Raw genomic sequence first — 23300 nt, 5'->3', positions numbered from 1 at the left:
TCCTTTGGCACATCCAAACCCAGATGCTTCCACTTAAGCTCTTACCCAAAGAGCTCAAGCCCTTCTCATCAAACCACAGCCCGTCAAGCAAGGCTCCGTGACCCCAAGAAGCTCTCCCACCAACACGCAATCGTAGCAAGGGAATAGGCCACAGAGCTCAACTCCCTCCTCAGAAGAATGCAGTGAGTAGCATCAGGTGCAGACGCCTCACCTCCAGGGACTTCCTCCCAGCTCAGGTGTCCCCGGGACTCAGGAGCAGGGCCGACATCCTCCCTCTTGCTGGGAATGGCAAGCTTTTTAAGAGAAGCAGCACCCTCAAAGATATGAGCATGAGACACAGGAGCCCAGCCCAGGAGGAGGAGCACAGGGTCTGGCCAGGAAACGGGTATGAGAGAGCGTGAGGGTGTCGTGGCTCACACCCAAGCAGCACATCTGACCTTCTGGGCTTCGGGAACACTGAAGAGCTGATGTTGGGTTTCCTTCCAGGTCTTTGCTTAAGATTTTTAAACACTTGCTTCACCTTCCTCTGGCTGTTCTCACCACCCATTTCTGCTCTTAACATTCTGCCCCCAAGCTGGTCCTTTTCCCCAACCAAGGGCTTGTTGTGGTGAAGAGCCCACAGCAATCTCAGTGACCAGGGCCATGGGCCTCAACCCAGGCCTGAGGAGGAGAGTCCGGGCAGATCTCCGAAGACAAGCAATGCAGACACTCCAAGTAGGAGAGGGATCGAGGGGCAGGCAGCCAGGCCCGAACCTCTGCCTTTGGGAAGAAGGAGCTGGGGAGCCAGACGGTGTCCAGGGGACAGAGTATCACCAAGCCCCCATCAACGTGCCTCTTAACACTGTGTTTACAACAAGTACGTCTGTGTCTTCACTACAGTGGGGCTCACTGTAGCCACTTAGAGAACTCGGGCGGAAGGTTCTCTCGCTTCCTTCTGAGAGTCTCGGAAACATCAAGTCTGGGGAGTAGACACCAACGAGCATCCCCTTCCAGGCTGGGATGTGAAGGACTACGCCACAGCCACAACGCCTCACATGATCAAAGATCTCTCTACCTGCCCTGCCACTACCACCATCCACAGGACATCAGATGATGGCACGCTACCTCCTGCCCATGCGGTTTCCACCTGTGTGCAAAAAGCTGCCTGCGCCAGAAGCAGCAGCCCCTGTGAAAAGACTCCATCCTCATTTCCTCATTTAATCTTCCTGGCCATCCTGTGCGGGATGTATTATAATTATCAGCCCCGTTTTACAAAAGAGGCAACTAAGACATAAAGATGTTAAGACACTGCCTGAGGTCACACGGTTGCTGAAAGTCCTTCCGTGGAGTCCAGTGTGTCTGTCACCTAAGTCCCTGCTTGCTGTCCCCACCATACTGCCTTGTCCTGCAGACTTGCTCGGAGCAGTGAAGGGTGGGAGACAGGAAGCTGGCTTCCATGTCCAAACAAACAGGGCTCAAAACACCGGGGGCCAAGACACTGCTAACTTCTCCCCTTCATACAGTGTCTTCATGGGGATTCTGTGCACTGCCCTGACCCCCTTCAACTGTTACAAGATCATATTTTACTTGAAAAAAGAAAACATGGGACAGGAAACTGTCATAAACGATGCATGACTCCTAAAAATCAATGTATATATTTTTATCTATTTATCTAAATTTATCTATTTAACAAACACTATTTGCCCCGCATCATCTGTAAAACCCTGGAGTCGATGCTAAGAGGAAATGAATGAATGCCACTTCTTTATCTTCCAAGGGTCAAAACGCTTTCATCGCTCATCCACGTCAATTAGAATGTGAAGGGTCCATGTAGAACTGGGCCTCTATCTGGGATCTATAAGGCAGAGCCAACAAACTTTGGCTTTACCAACTTCGACTTCAGAAATGGATACGCTAATGGTCTAATGTTAAATTCATCAAGGTATTCCTTTGTGAGAAGAAAAGCATCGTTTCCCTGAAATTCCCATCATCCCTAAAATTAAGTTCAGATAGCAATTCAGTGCTAATGGCAATATTACAATGTCACTAGCTCAGTAAGCAAGCAACATGTAAAATATCACACAGAAGTTACTTTCAAAGAGAAGCTGAGTTTTGAAAATTGACCGTTTGCTCATCATTTTATGGATAATAAGGCTCAGTGTGTCACCCATTCATATAAGTGGGGATCAGTCGAGGGAAAGCTGGTAGGTGCCGGGCACCATAGACTGCCCTGTGATTCCAGAAAGACACGTATGCAACAATACGGCACCCGGTATACTCCCGGGAGAGGGAAACTGAGCATGTTCAGGGTGAGGCAGCAGGAGGAAGGAGTGACCAGTGCAAGTATGGGCAATCCCAGAAAGTTTCAGGGAGCAAGTGTAGTATCTCTGATGGGCAGCATGCAGAAATGTGAACGCACTGCAAACGGAGTAAGGAGGGTACATATCCTAAAGTATGGTGGGGGACAGGTGTGTGTACGTGCATGTGCATGCATGCTCGTGAAAGCATACAGCTTGGTGTGACCAGAGGACTGGGAAAGAATGACAGCAAATGAGGCCAGGACCAGCTTATGAGTGGTCTCTCTAGAACTTGGCTTTTACCCATCAGGCAATGGGAGTCACTGAAGGAATCTACCTGGAAGCTGCCTGTCCTTTACCAGCAATAATGCAGCAGGATGCTAGGACCTTCTCAGGGAAGCTCACTCAGAATTCCCCCTCCCCGAGGACCGGGCCATGGCAGGCTGTCCCTTCCACTGCCCACCTTAGGAACCTTCCCACACTCTCCTCTGACTCCATTTCCCCTTTCAGCACCCCTGGACAGCAGGGATGGGCCCCCTACTGCAGGGGCCTGATGTATGTCAGCAGTCAGCACACAAGATCATTCCCTGAAACCTGCCCACCTCCCTCCAGCCACCTCCACAGCTCATGCCACTGGGTCACTGCTCACCCCATCTCCCCCTGCCTGAGAAGGCATGTTCAGGAGCTTCAGCTCCACCAGATCTTCCTGCACCTAGATCTTTAATCTGGTGCATCCTTCCTACCAGACTCGCCTCGGCAAACTACCACACATCTTTCTTTGGTGAGAAACCTAATCCCTCAACTCCCCTTCTGGCCTCCTAAGACCTCCCCCAATCTAGTACCACTGTGGCCCAGGCTCTCAGTGGTGTCCTCTCTACACTGACTGTGCCTCTGTCCCCTCTCCTACTCCTTCCTCTGGACCACACGAATATCAAAGCCTCTGCTCTCCTAAAACCCTTCCTTCAGCCACCACCTCATGTTTCTCCTTGGCTTCACTACCAAAGCTCTCACCTCCTCCTGTTCTCTCCAGGCCTGCTGCCATTAGATCTCCATTTTTGTGCCTTGATGCTACTGCCCCCCACCCCCCAAGCTATATCCATTCTTACTCCTGTGAGAGGCAGCAAAGGGTGGGCTTAAAGCACAAGCTGAGCTGTAGAGCCGGACTGTGGTCAGACCCCGTCTCTAATGCTCCCTGGCCAGGGGTCTCCTGTGCCTCTGCTTCCTCATCTGTCAGATGAGGATAACTTAAGCACCTGTCTCAAAGGTGGTTGTGAAGGTTACAGGAGTTCATACAAGTAAAGCACTTAGACGGGCAATCAGTCAGTGTTGGCTAGGATTGCTTTCCTTGGCATCTCATCCACACAAAACCCCATGAGATGCTCTCCTCCTTTGGCATCTGGGACAAAAAGCTCTCTGGGTTCTTCCAGATCCTCTTCCTTCACTAAATTTCCTATGTCTCAGCTTCCACTCACCGTCCCTGTGCTCAGCTCTCTTCCTGTTTCTTCTACAGTCTCTCCCTGGACAATCCATACTTCACCTCCATATTCACAACTCGTAACACTAGACTACTTTTGTAAGCTCCAGACCAAAGCATTCAAATGCTCTTCAGCTTTCTGGCTATTTCTTAGCAGCCCCAGAGATTGAGCATGATCAGAAACTCTCTCAGCATGGTCCTGCTCTCTCTTGGTAGCTCCTGGCCTGCTTGACCTGCACACTATGCGTTCCCCCGTGACCTGCCCTTGCCTTCAAACAGCAGACAGGCCCCTGTGGATTGCTCTGGGCAGGGAGGCGCTGCTCCATATCATCCCTCCCACGGCAGGCCCAGCTGTGTTCAGGTGTCTGAACCTAGGCCTTGGAGGGCCTCCTCTCACCTGGCCTCTCCCACAGCAATCCAAGCTCATGAGTCTGGCATCTAAGCATCTGTTAGCTTACCCCAAATTGTCCTGGACACATGATGGTAATACTAACGGCTGCCATTTCTTAAACATTCATTCTGCACCGAGCTAAATATTTATGTGTGTCTCATACCTCAATATTTATAAACTATTGTTATCCAAATTTTACAGACAAGGAAACTGAAACTTGTAGAGGTTAAACGACTGCTCAAATCACACATCCTGGAAGCAGTGGAGATGGGATTGAACCCGGGCAGTACAACTCCAAGGTCATATTCTTAACCACTCTGCAGCACTTCCTCGCCAAGCCTGGCCACTTCCAACTGTACCCTTCTGATTTCTTGATACTCCAGCCATAGGAAGGCATTCTCATTTTGCAGTGTCTTTCTCATGCCGTCCCCTCAAACTAATGGTCCCTTCTCTAGTCTATCCATCGGAACTAATTCTTCAAGGTGATTCTCCTTCCTTTATGACAGCATCCCTACCCCTACTTGTCTAAGAGCATCTCTGCTGACCCACAACTTGCTCACACCTCCGTTTTGGTTGTTTCATGTTGCCATGGGGATATCCAACAGGGGCTGACATCCTCTTTCTTGGACCGCTAAGTATCTGATTGAGGGAATGGGGGAAGGAACCCCCACCCTTCCCTCTCTTTTTCCAGAGCTGCCTTGTTCCAGATCTCTGGCCTAGGTAGATATGCCAGGTAAGGAAAGGGATGCACTGGGAGTCCTACTGGCCATTCTCAACATCTTTATTAGCCCCAGAGCTGATACGTTAGTCTCCATCTGTCTGATTCTTGGTCTTATTTTTCAGTTGGCGCTAAAACCAGACAGCGCTTACGCAGTACAAATAATTATCAAACGTGCACCAACCTGGGTCACTCAGTGAAGGATGAAGTGGCAGTGGCCATAGAAGGACTGGTCTGTGTTGGTCTGTATGGCACACTGGTGACCAGTACACCATCTCTGGAGGTATGAGTACTCGTCACTAGCAAGGAGGCCCCACAGCAGCTTGGGTGACCCCTATCATCCACACAGTGCCCTCCATCAGGGAGGCTGGATCCCCAGCAACCTGCAGATGACCCTGTAATCCACCTGTGGGAAATGCCAGGAGGGCAGTCTAGGAGGACAGGTGTTTGTGCTGTGGCCACTGGGCAATGCCCGCCAGAGTGAATTAGTTCATTGCTATTTAGTTTATAGATTAGTCTTGTCAATTTTCTCAGCAGAGACCAGGCTCTCAGGCCACAGGCATCCTTCAGTGAGTGGATATTGAGGGTGTCCAACCCTGAAAACTGCCCCCCGAAGGCCATCCATGCCTCCACTCTCTCCCATGTCCACACCTCACCTGCCCCCTGGCAACAGAACATTACCCGCTGATGGGCACTGCTAGAAGTGTCTTTCCTCAGCCCCAGAACACAAAGAAGGCTGCCCTCACTGCCCTTCTCACAGCGGAGAACACACATATGCACAATCTCACCTCCAAGGAGGAACAAACAGACATCAAGTCATTTCAGTGCCTCAACCTGATGATAGACAGACTCAGAGAAATGCTTTAAATGTAGCCTCAACATGAATACTTTCAAGAAGCTTCATCACAAAAAATATCCCCTAAAAATATAACCAGCAAGGGCTTATGGTTCAAGCTAGTTGATAAGTAAATTGATTCATTATATGATTTCTTCTACTTTTGTGTGTGTTTGAATTTTTTTATAACAAAGGTTTCCTTGGGTTTGTTTGTTTGTTTTTTTGTTTGTTTGTTTGTTTTTTAAATCCAGCACTTAGGGATCTGAGCTTTTCCAGAGGGGGGCACAGGATTCCACCTTTCCTTGCTGGGGATCAAGAGAACCAGAACTGGGGTTTGAACCTCAATTCCTAGTGACACAAATGGCGCTTCTTGTACAGTGCCATTCAGGCTCTCTGTAGATCCTAACACCCAACCAAATGACCAAAGGCTCAGCTCACTCTCCTTCAGACCCTTATCATCTCTCCACCCTGCCTCCACCCTCTCCCTGATTGCCAAAGCTGCCTCCTCTAGGCTTCCTACTTCTGGATGACTCTCCTCCAACCCACCTTTCCCAAGGCATTACTCCTCTGCTCCCAAACCCTCCATGGTTCCCCATTGCTTCAGGAACAAAGCTGTATTCCTTAGCTCAGCCATCTAAGCCCTCTTATAAGATCCACCTTCCCAGCTGTACTTCTCACCACACTCTTAGTTCAACCCCACTGAGCCAGTTCCTACTCCCTGAATAACTGAAGGATTTCCCTATTCCTCTGTTTGGGGTGCTTTTCTCCAGCTATACTTTTAAATCTCACCCATTCTAAGACCTTATCCAAATGTACCGACCCAAGGAAGCCTTTCCTGACACCATCATCCCCCAGTGCCTGAAGGTGCTGGCTGGCTCTTCCTCTCTGCTTCTGCCATACTTGGTACTCACCTGCATCAACTTGCTTATGGCTCTGGTTGTCCAAGTCCTCGATATGTCTGTCTCCTCTTCTAAATTAAAATGCTTGAGAGCAAGGAGTATGTTCTATTCACCTTCCCATCCTCAGAGCCCAGCCGTGAACCCGACACACAGGTAGACACTCAGTATATGCTAGCTGATGAAAGATGTTAGGTGTGTGCACTGAGTGGAGGGCAAAAGGAGGAGGGGCATGTGAGAAAGAGCACGAGCGAGCTTGGCCACCTTTCTGAATAAAGGTGGGGAGTCGTCCATGGCAGCCTCTCCCCTCTCATTTTCTCTGTACACAAGACCCCCTCTTCGTGGACTAATCCTCAGAGGTGAAGGAGCTCTGCTGTAAGAATGACTTGACCGTGCTTGGCCCTGGCACAACCTAGGAACAAGTGGTGAATGCAGGTAGATTTCCACAGGACTGACGGGAGAAGAGAACGTAACTTCCCCTAACAGATGATAAAACCAGGCATTTCCACTTATTCTATTATTTTACAATGCTAAGCAACAAGAAAAAAAAAAAAACAGATTTGAATTGGCGAGTTTTCTCTATCATCTAGAATGTTCAGGGGCCTCATACATAACTGTAGCCTGTAGCTGGCTACCTCCTATGTGCCTCCCAAGCTGGCTCGGGGGGAGCACAGACCCCAGAATTTGGCAGGCTTTAGTAAATACTAACTGGATTAATCAAAGTTTATTCTGTCTTTTGAGGCTTCATTTCAACACTTGTCAAACAGATTAATTTTGAATCGATGCAACAGTTTTCTTTTTGCACTGGGGGGGAAAACGTTTAGACCAGTAAGAGACCAGGGAATTTCCCTAAAGGTAGGCTGTGTGCACTGGCAAGGACAGCCTGGCTCCTGCCTCTGTCAGGAGAAAGGGGCTTCCTCTGTAGGCCTGGGCTGGAGGGTTTTCATTAGTAGGGTATTAGCAGCTCTGTCTTCACTGGAGGCCTGAGGACCACATGGGAGGCAGATGAAGACAGCACACAGAACCCACGGCTGCTAGAGAGCCTAGACTACAAGGGAACTGCCCAGCCTGGACTTTTCAGGGCTGAGCCTTTGGACAAGGCCAATCAAACCTCCTGCACTGACTGCGTTGGGCCTACCTTCCTCTCCTGGTGCCTCGGCAGGACCGGCAGTGACTGCCTCTCTTACCTCACCAGGACACGGAGGCTTGTTCACTGAGGATTTGGGAAACATCCTGTCATAGGCCAAAGCATATCCCCCTCCCCAAATTCATATGTTGAAGTCCCAACACCCAGTACCTTAGAAGGTGACTATCTTTAGAAGCATACTCTTTAAAGAGATAATTAAGTTAAAACGAGGTCATGGGGGTGGACCCTAATCCAACATGACTGGTGTTCTCATAAGGACACAGATGGGTACAGAGAGAAGACCATGTGAGGACACAGGGAGATGACCATTTACAAGTCAAAGACAGAGGCCTCAGAGGAAACCAAGCCCGCGACACCTTGATCTTGGACTTCCAGCCTCCCGCCTGAGAGACAACACATTTCTGTCATTTAGTCCAGCTAATCTGTGTGTGTTGTTACGGCAGGGCTAACAAGCTAGGACCCGCCCCAGTCTGATCCCGGACACACTAACCTGCGGACACACGGCCTCCTCTCCAGAGATGTGGGGCCCTGTTCCCCATCCCTGTCAGTCTAAGGAAGACTTAAACAACATCCAGGTAGGGACAGTTCCTCATAGTCCTTTATCTATCTTTGCAAGTCAGCTCCAAATGAGACATGACCAGGGATCAAGGCCAGACTTTGTTGGGCTTCAAGGAGGAAACTCTGAGACGTGGCAGCTGACCGGCTCTTAAGCTGAATTCAAGGATCTAAGTGCCCTGGGCCCAGCTGTCTCCTCTTCAACCCAATTCAACAACTCCAGCGTGTGATGGGGGGAAGGAGGGCAAGGCCCAGGGCACTAATCTCAGCTCACCTATCACAAGACATTTGCCCCTGACAGCACTTAGGCCAGAGTGATGTGGGGGTTTTCCCGAGAAAAGTGATCCAGGAATCTGCCATTGCACACATACTCCTGCAGACCAAAGACAAGCCAGTTAGAGAATTCCCTTCTCCGGGTGCCCAAGAGGTCTCGCTCCTGGAAGTCAGTCGGTCTGATCCCCGGGTGGTGGGAGCATCTGCAATTGCTCCTGGGGGCCTCTCTCCATATTTCTCACTTCTTGTCCATACAGCAGGGCTATTTCCCATGGGAGATCCCCCAGCAGTTTCTCAGATTCATAGCGAAAGGGTAGAAAGGACCCACAGCAGGGGAAGGAAGTACCAACAGGAGATCCCTCCTGCCCCCTGCCACCCCTGTTCCGAACTCCGAGCTCCTGCACTCCTTCCCATGCCCCTGAGGAAGGAGAGGAGCAGGGGGAGGCAGTAGAATGAGTCCAAGCTTTGCAGTCAGACTTGCGTTTAAATCCTGGCTTTGCTCCTTAGAGCTGGGTTAGTTTTTGATCTTGGGTAATAGATATTAACCTCTCAGGTTACTATGTAATGGAGATAATAATACCTGCCTCACACAGGGCTGGCCGGAGGGTTACGAGAGAGGACAGAGTAAACCACCCCACTCAGTGCCCGGCCCAGTAGATTTGCAACACGTTGCCTCTCTCCTCTCAGAGAACATGTCCCTAAGTGCACTATTCCAGAAGATGGACTTGGCCAAGACCTCTTATCAGGCCCTAACTGCTGGGGTTAGGGGAAAAAATACATGACACTGACTCCCTTTGAGAAGTTACCAAATCCCCTGGAGCCAGCTCCCAGTTAGGCAGACCCTGGGGCTACAAACACAGCACGCGTGCTCCAAACTTTCTGTGATTCTCTAGCAGTATTGGACAGAAAGGTCCAGGCCACCAAATCTTCCAGAGCAGAAAGTGTCCCATTGATCTTGTGCTTACTCTTAGAGCCCCTTGGCAGCTTTCTCAGCCATTTCACCAGGGTCTCTCAGGCACCTCACTTTGGGACAGTGAGCAGGCAGGGTTTATGTTGTTCACCGGCCAGGCAGGCACCTGGCAGAGAAGTCACAGCCAGGAGATGGATTTGGGAGACCCCAAACATGGAGGCTGAAGCTGAAGCTGGGCTCCTGGGGTTGGGGGCAGGAAGGGCCATGTCCTGACCACATTCATGGAGCAGGAGGTCCCTGGCCCTGGGCACTGGTGTCAGGAAAGCCCATTTAATTCAGAGGTGGCTTTAACAGAAGATGGTCAAGTTGTCCTGGTGGCCCAGAGAGGCCCCACAATTGCTCCCTGTGGACATCACACTGTCACAGAACACCTACCTATGGCCAAACGGGCAATTGCTCCCGGGATTACTTAGGAAAGGTTGCCATACGTGGTGTGTGACAGTGATGCAACAAGACGTGGGTCTCATGTAGCCTGTGGAAGCCTTCTCATGCCATCCCTCATTCAACTGTCGCTAGATTTATTTAAAATTCTCTTTCAGGGGCACCTGGGTGGCCTAGTCAGTTAAGTGGCTCCAGCGCAGGTCATGATCTCACAGCTCGTGAGTTCAAGCCCCGCGTTGGGCTCTGTGCTGACACCTCACAGCCTGGAGCCTGCTTCAGAGTCTGTGGGTCTCTCTCTTTCTCTGCCCCTCCCCTCTCTTGCTCTCTGTTGAAAGTTATGTGGTTTTTACAATAAATTTCATATTTAAAAAAATAAAACGTTAAAAAAAGTAAAAAATAAAATAAAATAAAATTCTCTCTCAAATACAAATAACCATGACATTTGAGGACTAGATTCATGACCCTGGAGCAGCCCTTAACAGTTTTCAAAGTGCTCCTGATTAGTAGGCAGGACACAGAGGGAGGGCACTGTCCCACCTGAAGTCTCCTGTTAACATCCCGAGTCTCTGCAGCCCAGATATTACCCAATCTGCACCCAGCCTCCCTAAGGTCGTCTTCTCAGGCTTTCTCTCCAGGCTGAGGGGAAGCGTCCCATTGGGCAGCCCGAAGGACCCGGGTCCACCCTAAAGAAGAGGCTGTGGCTGGATCTGGGTTCTGAGCTCCGGCTGTATGGACAAGCTGAACAGAGAGGATGGGGCCCTGGGTAGACACAGGCACAATCAGCAATAAGGACTGGATGGCTCTATAGCATACAAGATAAGGAAGGAGCCCACCTTCAGCAGGCAGCCACCACCAGCACTCACCTGCTCAGAGCCTGAACATGCTTGGTGGAAACGGTGCTCTCCTTTCACACAGGCACCCCAGCCAGTTTATTGAACAGTGTTGGCCTCTCTCCACCCCCACACCCCTACCTGGGTCACTGCCAAGGTTTCTCCGACTCTAGTCCCTCACCCCACCTTCCAACCCAATCCAGAGCGACATCTTGCATATCCCTTTACGGCTGACACCCTGGGGTCTCCAACAGATGAGGTGGGTTGTAGGCAACTTGTCACTAATGATAAAGTAGCTAAGCCAAGAGGCTTTTTGTAGAAATTGGATTAGATTCCAGGTTATCTTGCCCCATTCTCATGTACTTTATAGAGTGGGAGGAATCCAGCCAGGAAATCAGCAATTGCCTATGGTGCTCAGGAAATAACAGTTTCTATGGCACCACGGAACTATGCAACTTCCTACTATTTTAGAGACTTACTTCCAAATAGGCCTTTGTGTGTGTACATATATACTTATTGGGGCTGGCTGTGTATCCTTAACAATCTGGTCACGTCCACCAAGTGCTTCTCACAGGTTAATGTCATCCGACACGTGCAGACTGACCATCTTCCCACCTCAACATGAAGAGGTGCCTCTTGCCAGTTAGGGAACCTTAGGAAAGTCACTTTTCCTGCTGGGTGAAAGCCCTGAGAGGCCCCTGTGAGATGTACATCAGCACAGATGGCTCTGTGCTCGGTCCCTGACACCCAGCAGGGACTTAATAAATGATGATTTCCAATCCCAGTTACCCATATAACCCCATTCCTCAGTTGTAGCCAAAGCAAAACCCTGGCTGTTGTCTGCAACCGCCCCTTAATTCACCATCCCCACACCTTCCTTTGTGCATTGCTGTTCCCTGAGCCAGAAATGCCCTTCACCCAGAGGAAGGGGAGTCTCTGTTCCCCATCTTTCCTTCCAGACACATCTCAAATGCCACTTCCTCAGCAAGCCAGGTACCCCAAACGCTTCTTTCTCTGAATGTTCTCTCTGTGGTTTGGTCATTATTGCCTGTTTTGAGAAAGGAGTACACTCCTTAAGTGCTATCCAAGCAGAGAACATGTCTCACTCCTCTCATGTTCCCATCATCCCAGTCCTCAGCATAGAGGATGGTCAAAAATCATTCAGTGCCTGAAATAATAAATGAGGTCACAAGTTTATTGCCTCCAGAGTACTTAGAATTATGCTCTACCTCTGCTCCTGAAAGGGGGACTTTCCTTAGATCCAGTGGGCCAGTTCTGACTTTAGGGCGTCCCTGGCCTCCCTCCCTGCCAACCAGGCCAGGATAGCGTGCCCCACAGGCATCCACGTTGCTTAACCACAACACTCTCCATCCTCCGCCCATACACCCCACCCAAAACCTCAGCCTACTTGAATAAGGCCCTGCTGCCCACAGCCCTTCCCCGGCTCCTTTTAGGGCTGGAAGCTCGCTCTGCAGCCCAGGCTGCAGACAGACAGTCAGACTTCCCAGTGTCGTGCCCAGTGCCTTCCTGGATGTCTCCTTCCTATACCTGCCATCCCCTCTTGGATGCTGTGAGCCAGTGCCTCAGACCACATGGCCCAGGTTCTTCAGATGCCAGGATGCTGTGTTCTCAAAATCTTCAAGGGGTGACCATGAGTCTGTAAGAGACTTTGAGCCCCGGATAGGTGGCTGAGCCAAGGTAGGCATGAACAGAGAATGCACAGAGTCTAATCACTTCTTTGGGGTCACAGCTTCAGAGTTTCAGGCCACAAAGCTTCTCTCCCAAACCCTGTTACGGGGTAGGACTTTGGCCTGTGGCTTGGGACAGAGAAAGTCCTGCAGAGTTTGCAGCCACCCCCTCCCGGCCTCCCGCCTTCATCCCACCCTGCGTTTGCTGCAACTCATCCCTGCTCAGAAGCCAACTATCCCCCACAGTCCTGCCATTCTCTTAGTTAGGCCTCCCAGCAAATCTGCCTCCCCTACTATTTTGCAAACTTCTCTCTAACCAATACCGCTTGGACAACGCCCTCTTTACATAGACCACAACACAGGCTGTAAGACTGCTGCCTCCCCCTAAAGATCAGCGTGAATTCTGTGGAATTTCTTACATCAGTGCGAACTGAAATCTGCCTCTTCTCTAATTCTCTCTCCCATCACCACCATGGACTCCCAACTCTGCCCTCTGAGCAACACACAACAAGATAGGTCCGACCTGAAAATCAGTCATGGCCCTGGTGTCTTCCTGTCAGTTCTCAAGTCCTTTCAAACCTTGCAGAGCACAGACTCCAGCTTTGCAGCAGAGAGCACCCCTCCTCCACCTACTCCCAGAGTGTGGTGTGTCCAGCCTTGGCCAGTGCAGGAAAAAGTGGGAAGATCTTCTAGCAAGGTCTAAAGCCAGGACTTCTATTAATGCAACCAGGCTAAGGCAACGTATATGGGCTTTTCCACATGGTCAGGTAGGAAACTCACACCATTGATTTTTGGAGTCTGCGGGCAGGACTCTGCATCTCCCTGCCACATGCCACATCTCACAGAGCTGGTTTGGGTGCTCAGCTCCCTCTGCTGCCTTCATCCTATACATGGGTGACCAGCCATCTGAAACCAGGCTGCCATGTACTTCTGCCTTATGGACTCCCTGCTCACCTTCACCAGGGCTGCCCCTTCCGTGTCACACCTAGAGGCCCAGAGAACGCTACTTGCCCCGAAATTTCAGAATAAGCCCGCTAGATGATGTAAATCACTCTTCTTGACAACGTAGTTTTTTCCGGGCTTCCTGAGAAGAGGATAACATGGGATGAGCCAAGTACCACAGGCAACACGGTATGTGCATCCTCTCATTTCATCATCACAAGAACCAAACGAAATAGGCTTATTATTGTTCCCATTTAACAGATGAGGAACTTAAAGCTCAAAGCAGTGACAGAAAATCCGTGTACAGGGGGATTTAAGGGGGATTTAAAGGGAGGCCTGTCTGGTTCAAAGTCCATACTCTAGAGCTAGCAGGGACCTCGGAGATCAGGGAGGCCAGGTCCTCATGGTGGAGAACACCTGCCGCCCGCCATGCTGGAAGGAGGGGGATAGGCAGGAGTCGGTTTTCTCATCTCCAGAAGCAGGACAATAATCCCCGCCCGAGGCACTGTGCAGTTCCAGTGAGCTGGCGCGGCGAAAACCTAGACGGACGCACAGGGTGGTTGTTGTTGTTACCGGGTGAGCGGCACTGCATAGAAGAACCAGATGTCTTGGCTGGTCACAGGAAGAGCTTATGTAATAAAACTTTTTCATGACATCCAGTCAAGGTCAGGTGTCAGAGCCAAGAACTATTCCTTTGCTTTGGTAAAATGTTGAATTAAGAAGAATCTTCCTTTCCCGTCCAAATTCAAGTTCTAACGTCTCCCCTCCCCCTACTGCAATCCTCTCTCCCCAGTCCCCCAGCCACCACCAACCCCCCCCCCCCTTTACCTGACCTGGTTGCTTACTGAATCTGGAGTTCGACACCACATCCCTGGTACACCCAAGATAGTCCTGTCACCCCAGGACCCCACCCAGCATTTGTCTGCCTCCTTTCTCTCTCAAGAGTGTCCCAATTTGGACAATAAATTAAATCTAAAACCCTGGGTCTTTTTTAAAAAATCACTTCTCTGGCACGTATTTGCCTCCTGTGAAATGGGAATAATATCACCCACCTCATTGAGACAAGCCCTTTGTAAACCCCGTCAAAGCCGGAAGCCCCCCATATCCTTCCTCTGGAGGCAGCTTTCCGTGGGGCCAGTCTGCCGACACCTCTTTTGCCTTGGTGAAGCCACGCAGTGTCCAGCTAGCTATTCCTGCAAAAACCTCTTTGATTCAGGGGAAACAAGGCCCTGTGTTGGGAGAAGGACTGTTGCCCCTGAAGAGAGTGGAGTTGCCACGAGTGCATGTAAGAAACAAAGGTAACCGAGGGGCGCCTGGGTGGCGCAGTCGGTTAAGCGTCCGACTTCAGCCAGGTCACGATCTCGCGGTCCGTGAGTTCGAGCCCCGCGTCAGGCTCTGGGCTGATGGCTCTGAGCCTGGAGCCTGTTTCCGATTCTGTGTCTCCCTCTCTCTCTGCCCCTCCCCCGTTCATGCTCTGTCTCTCTCTCTGTCCCAAAAATAAATAAACGTTGAAAGAAACAAAGGTAACCGATTCTTGGTGTTCCTGGCCTCAGCTGTGGCTCTGCCCTCCTCTCTTCCCTAATCCCTACAACAGACCTTTGGCTCCTATACAATTACCTCTTTCTCTCTCTTTCCCTTCCTTCCTTTCTTTCCTCCTTCCCACCCTTCCTTCCTTCCTTCCTTCCTCTCTCTCTCTCTCTCTCTCTCTCTCACACACACACGCACACGCACACACACACGCACACACATACACACATGGTTTATCAACCTTAGGAGTTCCTTTTGGCAGAGATTTCTGGGCTTTTCTGCCAGAAGCAGGTTGGAGAAGCTTGCTAAGACTTCTTGGGATAGCAGTGCAGTCACAAGGGTGGCCCTCCCAGTTAGAGTGGTCCCTGCCCAGCTGAGAGGCCCAGCTACATGTGACTGGTACATTCCAACATGCACACAACTCACTGTGGATTTACGTTTTCACCCGGGAGTCTGGGCAGGAGTTCTGACTATGCCCACTGAGCACACTCCCAGCAACCAGCAAGCAGTGGCTATCCCTGAGCAGACAGAGATCAACCCTAGGATTTTGGGTGAACCCTTCCTTATGCCTGTCCTCATCACCAGGAAGAAACAGATATACCCAAAGCAGAGCTGCCTGAGACCGGCTCAGCAGCTATAGGCCTGAGGAGAGGCCAGGCTGCCATCAATTCCTCTGAACAGCCTCACCTGGGTTAAGAATCTGTTCTTGGAGATTTGTCAGAAGGCCCTCCACCCACTCACCTCTGCATAAGTCATTCCTGAGTCATTCCTGGACAACCCAAGTCCCAAGTCTGCAATCCATGGCTATCCTTGATTCTTTACCATGGATGAGAAGGCCCTGCACCCATTTTAGTATCAGTAAAAATTAATTAATTAATTAATTAATTAATAGCGCAAAAACAAAAAATCAAAACAAGATAAGGTAGAAACTTCCCAGAGATCCAGCTGCATAATTCAAAAGAGTCAGGAGGCTTGACAAGTTTTCCCTCGAAGTTGAACCCCAGGCTCCCTTGTCTTTGTTTTCACTTGGCAATTACCACATACCAGGCAATAATCTAAGTGTTTGACATGCATTAGCCCAGCTCTGTCTTAGCAAACTAAGGTGACTGCTGTGCCATGGCAAAGGCAGAACCTGTCCTTGGGAGGCTGGAGAGTGAGGGACCTGGCCAGACAGAAAGGTGTGGAAGGGAGAGATGAGGAGGAGAGGAAATCCAGCCTCAGGGTCACTGAGTCTCCAGGCATCAGTCAGATTCTAGATAAGGTCTTCTCCCCTCCCCTGACAGCTATGGCCCTCCCCCATCCATCTGGCCCCCTGACACTGGCCCTACTCACAGGCCTCTGCTTGGAGGAACGAGGTCCCTAAAGCTGGATGCCTTCCCCGGATGGGTGCCACCCACCACCCCCCACTCCAACACTGCACAGGCCACTTCTCGGGACTGATTGGATGCGTCCCTAAACTTTGTCGGGGGGGGTGGGCAAAAGTGTGTGGGTTTTGGAATACATCTTTCCACAGAACTGACAGATTGGTGGTTGTATTCCCAGAAAAACCATTCGATACACATGTACCAACATGGAGCACTAACAAGTATGAGTGTCCATACCATAAAACACTCCCTACTTTCCATCAGCCCACATATAGTAGGCCATAGGACAGAAAGGAGGACGCCTGAGCCTTCAAACCCCCATTGGCAATGGCTACCAACAGACTCCCTTCTGAATTCTTGACCTCTAAGATTCCAGCTTTAGCTGCTCTGCAGACTGAATTCACCCTAAACCTGGTCTTTTTCCCATTTTTCACTGCCTAATGGAATCTCCATCTGGACCTCTGGCAGCTCTTCTCTGGCCAACTCACAGTGCTACAAAGAGGCCCAGGCCAAAGGGCCAGGAGGCCTGGCTTCTGCCACCAGCAGCAGGTGACCCTGCATAGGTTCCTTTGGGTAGCTTCACCATTCGTGTGTGTGTGTGTGTGTGTGTGTGTGTGTGTGTGTGTAACATGAGAAACTACTCAAGACTCTCTTCTGATTCCAAAAGGAATCAACCATCCTCATTTCCCTTCCCCCTTCCAAGAATCTCCTCCTTGCTCTCATGCTACTAACAATGCCTCGTTCTTCTCCCAGCACATTAGCACAAAGTGTCAGTGTCCAATTTGATGCCTTCCCCTCTCCCTCAAATCCAGTCAGTCACCAACTCCTGCAGGATTTCTGGACAAGATCACTCACTCTCCATCTCTATTGCCATTGCCTTGATTTACACCCTAAGCTACCTCTATGGGTTATTCCAAGAGCATATTCTCACAGGAAGTTGCTCCTTGGCCCTGCAACCGGCCCTTTTCAGCCCTGAATTCTCCTGAAAGCAGAGAGTTCACCACGAGTTTTCCACACCAAAAGGCCTTCAATATCATGAGAAGAAAATGTCAATTCCTTAGCTTCAATGCTCAAGGCCTTCCCTGACCTCTCCCCAGCCTAAGACTGCAGTCTCACCTCTCCCAGTGTCCCCTCCCCACTCCACCCTCTGACTCTAGCCATGTGGGCCACTCCTCACTGGGCTTGTCCCAGTCTTTCAGGTTCTGTTCTTGTTTCTTCCCTCATCACCTGTGCAGAATAGCCTACTCTTTTCCCCTTTTACTGAAGCAAACGTTGCAAAATCAGCCAGCTCCAGACCCATGTTTATCACAAACTCTTCCTGGACATCTGCTAGATGTAGGGCTGCACACAAGAGTCTGGAGTGCGTGTGGACAGAGACACGCCAATAAGGTGCCTCAGGACCATAGCACAGTTCTCCAGTTGATGCTACATGTATGTACTAGAGAGAAGAGTAAAAGTGACTTGGAGGCGGGGGGAGGAGAGGTGCTTCAAGAGTTTGATCTGCATCCTGAAGTTAATAAGAGTCCGTTCAGCTCACGGGGCAGACAAAAAGCTTTCCATGAAGAGCAAATAGTGCGTGCAAAGACAGAGAGGCACAAAAGATAGGATCTCTTGAGCTACTCGGTTTGGGGAACAGTGGAGATACAGCTGGCGAGCTAAATTATTGCCAGCCTTTGCAGAGCCTGGAAGGCCAAAGAAGGATGTTATACTTTATCCTATCAGGGAGGCAACCCTATCCCATCTTGTGCAGACCTTCCATCCACAGATACGTTACAGGGCCAAATGACTACATGACATGGAACACGGTGATTAAGAGCATGGTGCACAGTGAAAAGACAGTTCTCTGTGTGCATAAGGGCATACATGACAGACAGAGGAAATGAAAGCAAGAATTATAGAGGAGCACCAAAGTAAGAACTACCTAGGAGCACTAAGTAAAAATCCTAAATTTCCTAAATTTCCTGCCCCCTAACAGGGGCAGCTGTGTTAGCAGCCCCCTGGAAAATCGCAAGGCCTTGAGGAGATCTGGGTTTGAAGCTAAACAGATTGCATCTCCCAGATTATTTACTGAGTGTGTCAGAGATAAGAATGGGTGTCTTGAAGCTCTGCAAGGGCTAAGGAGACCTGGCTCTCAGAGTCTATAAGGGATACAGCCCACCTTTCTGAAACCACCTGTGGGCTCTTTGAAAACCGAGACACCTAGATGCCAGCAAGTGTTGAAACCAAAGACTGATGCCAGGAAACATAAAGTGGAACCACTGTAAAGAGGAAGCAGGAAAAATAGTGACTCCAGAAAAAACAAAGCTGCCAAAAGCTTCAGCCTAGTTGTGCCCACACCAAGTGGTGACAATGTCACATCTCCCCCCACCCAAGTGTCGCCTCTCAAATGGGGGTGCACAGTCTGGGAACTTAATAAATGTCTAGATACCTCATTAGTTGCATTCATATTAGCTTTTCCCCCTTATATTTTGCAAGAGGGGATCAGCCAGAGGATTTTAAGCAGGCAAGTCATGAACAGGTTTGTATTTCGGAAAAAAAAAAAAAATTCTGACATCCACGTTAAAACCAACTTCCAAATGTTATTATGTCAAATGGTAGAGCCTAAAGGGCATGCCATTCTTCTCCAAAGCTGAAGTGTCTCAGAATCATTCCCCTATCCTCACTGCTGGAAGCAGTCCGCTCAGTCTGAAGACAGATACCACATACTTCCTGGCCCCCTGGCCCACAGATTCTATCTTTCCAAAGTCTCTCCCACCTGTCCCCCTCAGGCCCAATAGAAGGCCTCACCGCTTCTACGCTGGTGGATTTTCAATGTCCTAACTGGTCCCTCCATCCCAGGTTCTTTCCCCTCTGCTCACTCCTTGCCACAGCCACAGTGGGCTAGAGCAGGCTCCACCTTGGCCTTCATCCAGAATCACCCCTGGGGGAACTTGGGAAGACCATCCCGGACCCACTTCATCCAAACAGTTTAAAAGCTCCCCAGGTTTGCAAACCAAGGTCCTTAATCCTTGCCATAGATAGTGAAGAGCACCACCCTGGAATGTGTTAGAAAGGCAGATCAGGTTCCACCCCTGACCTAGGTAGGAATCAGAATCTGCATTTGAATTAAGACCCCCCTCGTGATTCTTAAGCTTGTTAAAGGTTGAGAAGCTCAGCTCCAAAGGGTTGCTTGACCATTCATTCCACAAATATTTACTGGATTTTCTCCCTGTCTGGCTAGGGGTTGGGAGGGTCAAGGTCCTGGACTTTGAGAAGCTCACAGTCAATCCCTTGATTAAAACCTGTCACTGGCTCCATGCTTTCTAAGTCCAGACTTCTGCACCTGGCTTTCACGGCCCACTGGGGCCATGTTTCATCCTTGTCACCAGCTTTATTGTCTAGCACTTGCTCTGGGAGTCCAGTTAGACCACTTGCCACTTCTCATGACTAGCTGGTGCTTGCCCTGCCTACACAGATCTCAGCCCAGGTCATGCTCTACCCACCTCTGCCTGGAGACGCCCAGGAGAAATCCTCCGAGATGGATCACACACATCACCCCTTTCTTGAAATTATCCCAGATCTTCCCTGCTCAGGTGAAAGACAGGAATTCCCCCAACTCTTTGCTCTTCCCTCCTTCAGGGCATTTGTCATTGTACTTAAAACCCGTGCATGGTCTTAAAACCAGTGCACCTGCCATAGCTACCCCAGTAAAGAAGAGACCATGATTCTCAGTTTGTCCCCCCCAGTAGCAATAAGCTAATAACTGGCACATCATCTAATTTCTAAGTAAGAATAATAATAATAAATGTATGAATAAAATCATGTATGAATGCAGTGAGAAATGCACTAATCTCTCTCATCTCCCACTTCATAGTTGTTTAAATATGAATTTAAGCAGAATACTAATGGGCTGCCTTCCAACCCCAAGAGAGAAATAATCTCGAAATCAAATAATATTTTGTTTTCCAGATACAAACAATAATCAAAGACTGAACATCTTGAAGATGAATTTTGTGCACAGCCAACTACCTTCCTGTAGTTGGGCATTTAACTTCACAAAATGCAACATACAATTTGGAAACACTTCCGATTTGTATTATAATCAATTAAGGAACTGGGAAAGGAAAGAGACAAATGAAGAGAAAGATAGGAAGTAGACCAAAATATGCAAAGGGGGATCCACCGATACCAAATATCCAGCTGCTCTGAAAGCAAACTACAACACTCTGGGTTTGTTTTCTAAGAGGATTAAACACTAGTTAGAATACCTGTTTCAATCCTACACAAACTTTGGAAATTCTAGCTTTTAAATACATAATCTTATTTTCATTTGAAGAAAACTGCAAAACTGGAGTTGGGATGTCATGAGGGAGAGGAGGAGCCCACTTTTAAGTAGGACCATCCCCATCTGGCAGTCTCCTGGGACTGCAGTGGCTTGAGACTTTGATGGCATGTTGCATTTTTGCAATTAGAGTATAGAGTTGGTCTCAGTCGAGGCGTTGCATCTGACCACACTGAACAGATATGCTTGGGCAGAGACCCTAAGCTGCCTGACCCCCCCCCCCCACCCAACCCTTGTGCTCTCTAGTTACTCTGATGCTTCGGTGACATGCCGCACAAAACTGAAGTGAATGACCATCCAGCGCATCTCCAGGGCTATGCTGGCACCTGCAGGGTCACGGATTGTCCATGGATCCCAGGCAGGGTTGGGTGAAAATTCGAAGCAAATCCTCCTCGGGAGTTATACCCTCTTCCCAGTCTTCTGGCCAGAGAAGAGGAAGAGGGTTCCTGCCCTCGCATCTGGGACCCACTCTGGGGCCCTAACTGGCACTGACCCCCACTCCTCGAGTGGTTCTTGAATCTGGGGGCTTTCGGTTACCTAGGCAATGTACCCGCGGGGGGGCTCCCGGTCCGGAACGCGCAGGGGACCTGGGGCGTGGGGACAGCCCACTGACCTGGGTGCTGGGCTCCTCTCCGGGCGGCTCAGGTGTGAGGGCCGCTCCCGTGTCCCTCCCACCTCCGAACATGAGAGCCGAGAACCGAGCTGCAGGCCACTGACCCACCGACCAACTGACCGACCAACCAGCGGACCGAGCGGCAGCGGCCGGGTCTGGAGCCCACGTGACGGGGGCGGGACCCACAGGAGGCTCGTCCCGGAGCCCCCGCTTCTCCCCGCCCTCCTTCCCCTGGGACGGCCCCTCCACTCCCCTTCCTTCTCGGGCTCCGCGGCGGTTCGCAGGGACCGGTCCGCCACCGGTTCCCTGTCCTCGGGGACCGGCCTCGTCAACTCCGCCCTTTCGAACCTGCCTTTGCCTAGTCAGCCCAGCCGTGGCCCCGCCCCCTGGACAGTGCTACAAGCCCCGCCTCCCGCAGACCACGCCCCCGTGAGCCCCGCCCCGCTCCTGTTGCCTCCCCGCCCTGCACCCTTCCGGTCCCGGAGACACCGACGGGCGGTTCCTGGCTCTGGTGCTGCCTGTCCCCTGGGCTTCTTCAGCCCTTCAGCACCATTCATTCCCCGGCCGTAGGAAATGAAAACGAGGAAGCAGAAAAGCAATTTGTATCTAGAGTTGCAAAGAGAGAAGCCACGGAAAAACCGATTGGAGGCAACACTTTGGGTGTCCGGACTTCCCGGACCCGTAGGATCCAGTCCAAGTTGAGGTTGGCCTGAAGGCAGCCTCATTCCGTCTCTGATCAACCCGTCTGGAAGGCTCTGCGTCCCACTGGAGTCCGGCTGCACTCGAACCCCGCGACCTGGCGTGGAGGTCCCCCTAGTGGTCAGCCCCGACTAAAGACACTTTGCGCCTTGTCCTGTGAACAGCTAAGGACAAGAAGCACTTCTCTGTGCTCAGCACCAAGGTGGGGTTCCATAGGGCCAAGAGCTTTGGCGACTTCTGACCACAGAAATGAATTCTGGAATCAAGGCGGGACTGGGCCCTGGGGACTTAGTTCAACACCTTCCCCTAGTGTATGGCCTGAATCCCTTTTGGTTGTGCTGCTAGGTTGTTGCCTTGCCTGGGCCTCCCAGGACCAGTTGCTCAGTTCAGCTGATTAAAATCCCTTTGGGCCGCAGATGGCATCTACACTGCACACTCTGGCATAGTCCCGAGCTCTGGCAGGTGTCACTGCAGCCCTGGCCTCAGTTTTTATCTACATTTCTACAGGCTGGACAAACTCCGTAAGACACATCTTTTTTTTCAAATTACCCTGGTGGTCTGAAATTACCAGTGTGCCCAGAAAGCTTTTACATGTGAACAGAACTTAAGCCACCCTGCAAATATGAGACTCTGGTCACTGCCGGAACCTGGCCAGAAGCAGACTAAAGGCAAAGCCAGCAGAGGAAGGCTGGGGCCCACAAGAGTTGTGTTACAGCAGGACACCCTTCAGTTCTCTTTCACTTCCTTAAAATAGCAGCAGAGGCTTTTGTAGACCTAGGCGCTATAGTTCACATGAGTTCATGGGTGTTTCCAAATCCCACATGTTATTGCCCCAGTGGACACACTGCCCTAGCCTCAGTCTCTAGAAAATACTAATCTGCTCTCTGAATTATACAATTACTTTTTTAAAATTACCTTTAAAAATGGTGTAAGTCACTGGTTCTCAAGCTTATTCACGCTCTAGAACCATGTTGCGGGAGGGGGCTTACAAAAGTACAGCCTGGGTCCTACCTTCAGAGGTTCTGGCTTAATTGTCTGGGAGTATGGCCTGGTATTAGGAGTTTTAAAAGCCCCTCAGGCGATTCTTACATGCACTCGAGTTTAACTACTGCTATAGGCCATAGGGACTTTCATCCTGACTAAACTCCAACAAGAGACCTCAGAGCTGAACAATTCACCCAAAAGAAGCCCAAGATAGTATCCGTGGGCCTGAATGCTTTGCTGCCCTGGCTCCCAGGAAGCAAAGTGGCACATTGACAAGGAGAAAATGTCTTGACCTAAAAGAGTGATTCTAGCTGTAGGAATTTAAAGCACCTGGGAGTGTTGTTAGTGGCAGGTGCGCTCTGCAGAGTCGACAAGTTAAAGTATATCACAGATGAAGGGCAACCTTCCTCTGTGCC

At 50.3% G+C, this 23300-nt stretch overlaps 1 protein-coding gene across 4 annotated transcripts in view; it reads right to left on the bottom strand.

Annotated features, from left to right (window-relative positions):
- Positions 1–21562, bottom strand: part of PPFIBP2 (PPFIA binding protein 2) — a 144418-nt gene extending 122856 nt beyond the window's left edge. The window contains exon 1 of one of the 4 annotated variants that reach the window (XM_045484361.1): positions 21202–21562. The gene's annotated coding sequence lies outside the window, so the exon portion shown is untranslated. Of the gene's footprint in view, positions 1–211; positions 302–21201 lie in introns of those variants that run through there. The other 3 variants (XM_045484365.1, XM_045484364.1, XM_045484363.1) reach the window with 3 other exon arrangements.
- Positions 21563–23300: the final 1738 nt, after the last annotated feature.

The sequence above is a fragment of the Leopardus geoffroyi genome, chromosome D1, assembly GCF_018350155.1.
Source record: "Leopardus geoffroyi isolate Oge1 chromosome D1, O.geoffroyi_Oge1_pat1.0, whole genome shotgun sequence".
NCBI classification, from domain to species: domain Eukaryota; kingdom Metazoa; phylum Chordata; class Mammalia; order Carnivora; family Felidae; genus Leopardus; species Leopardus geoffroyi.
This window is presented reverse-complemented; position numbering and strand designations above follow the sequence as displayed.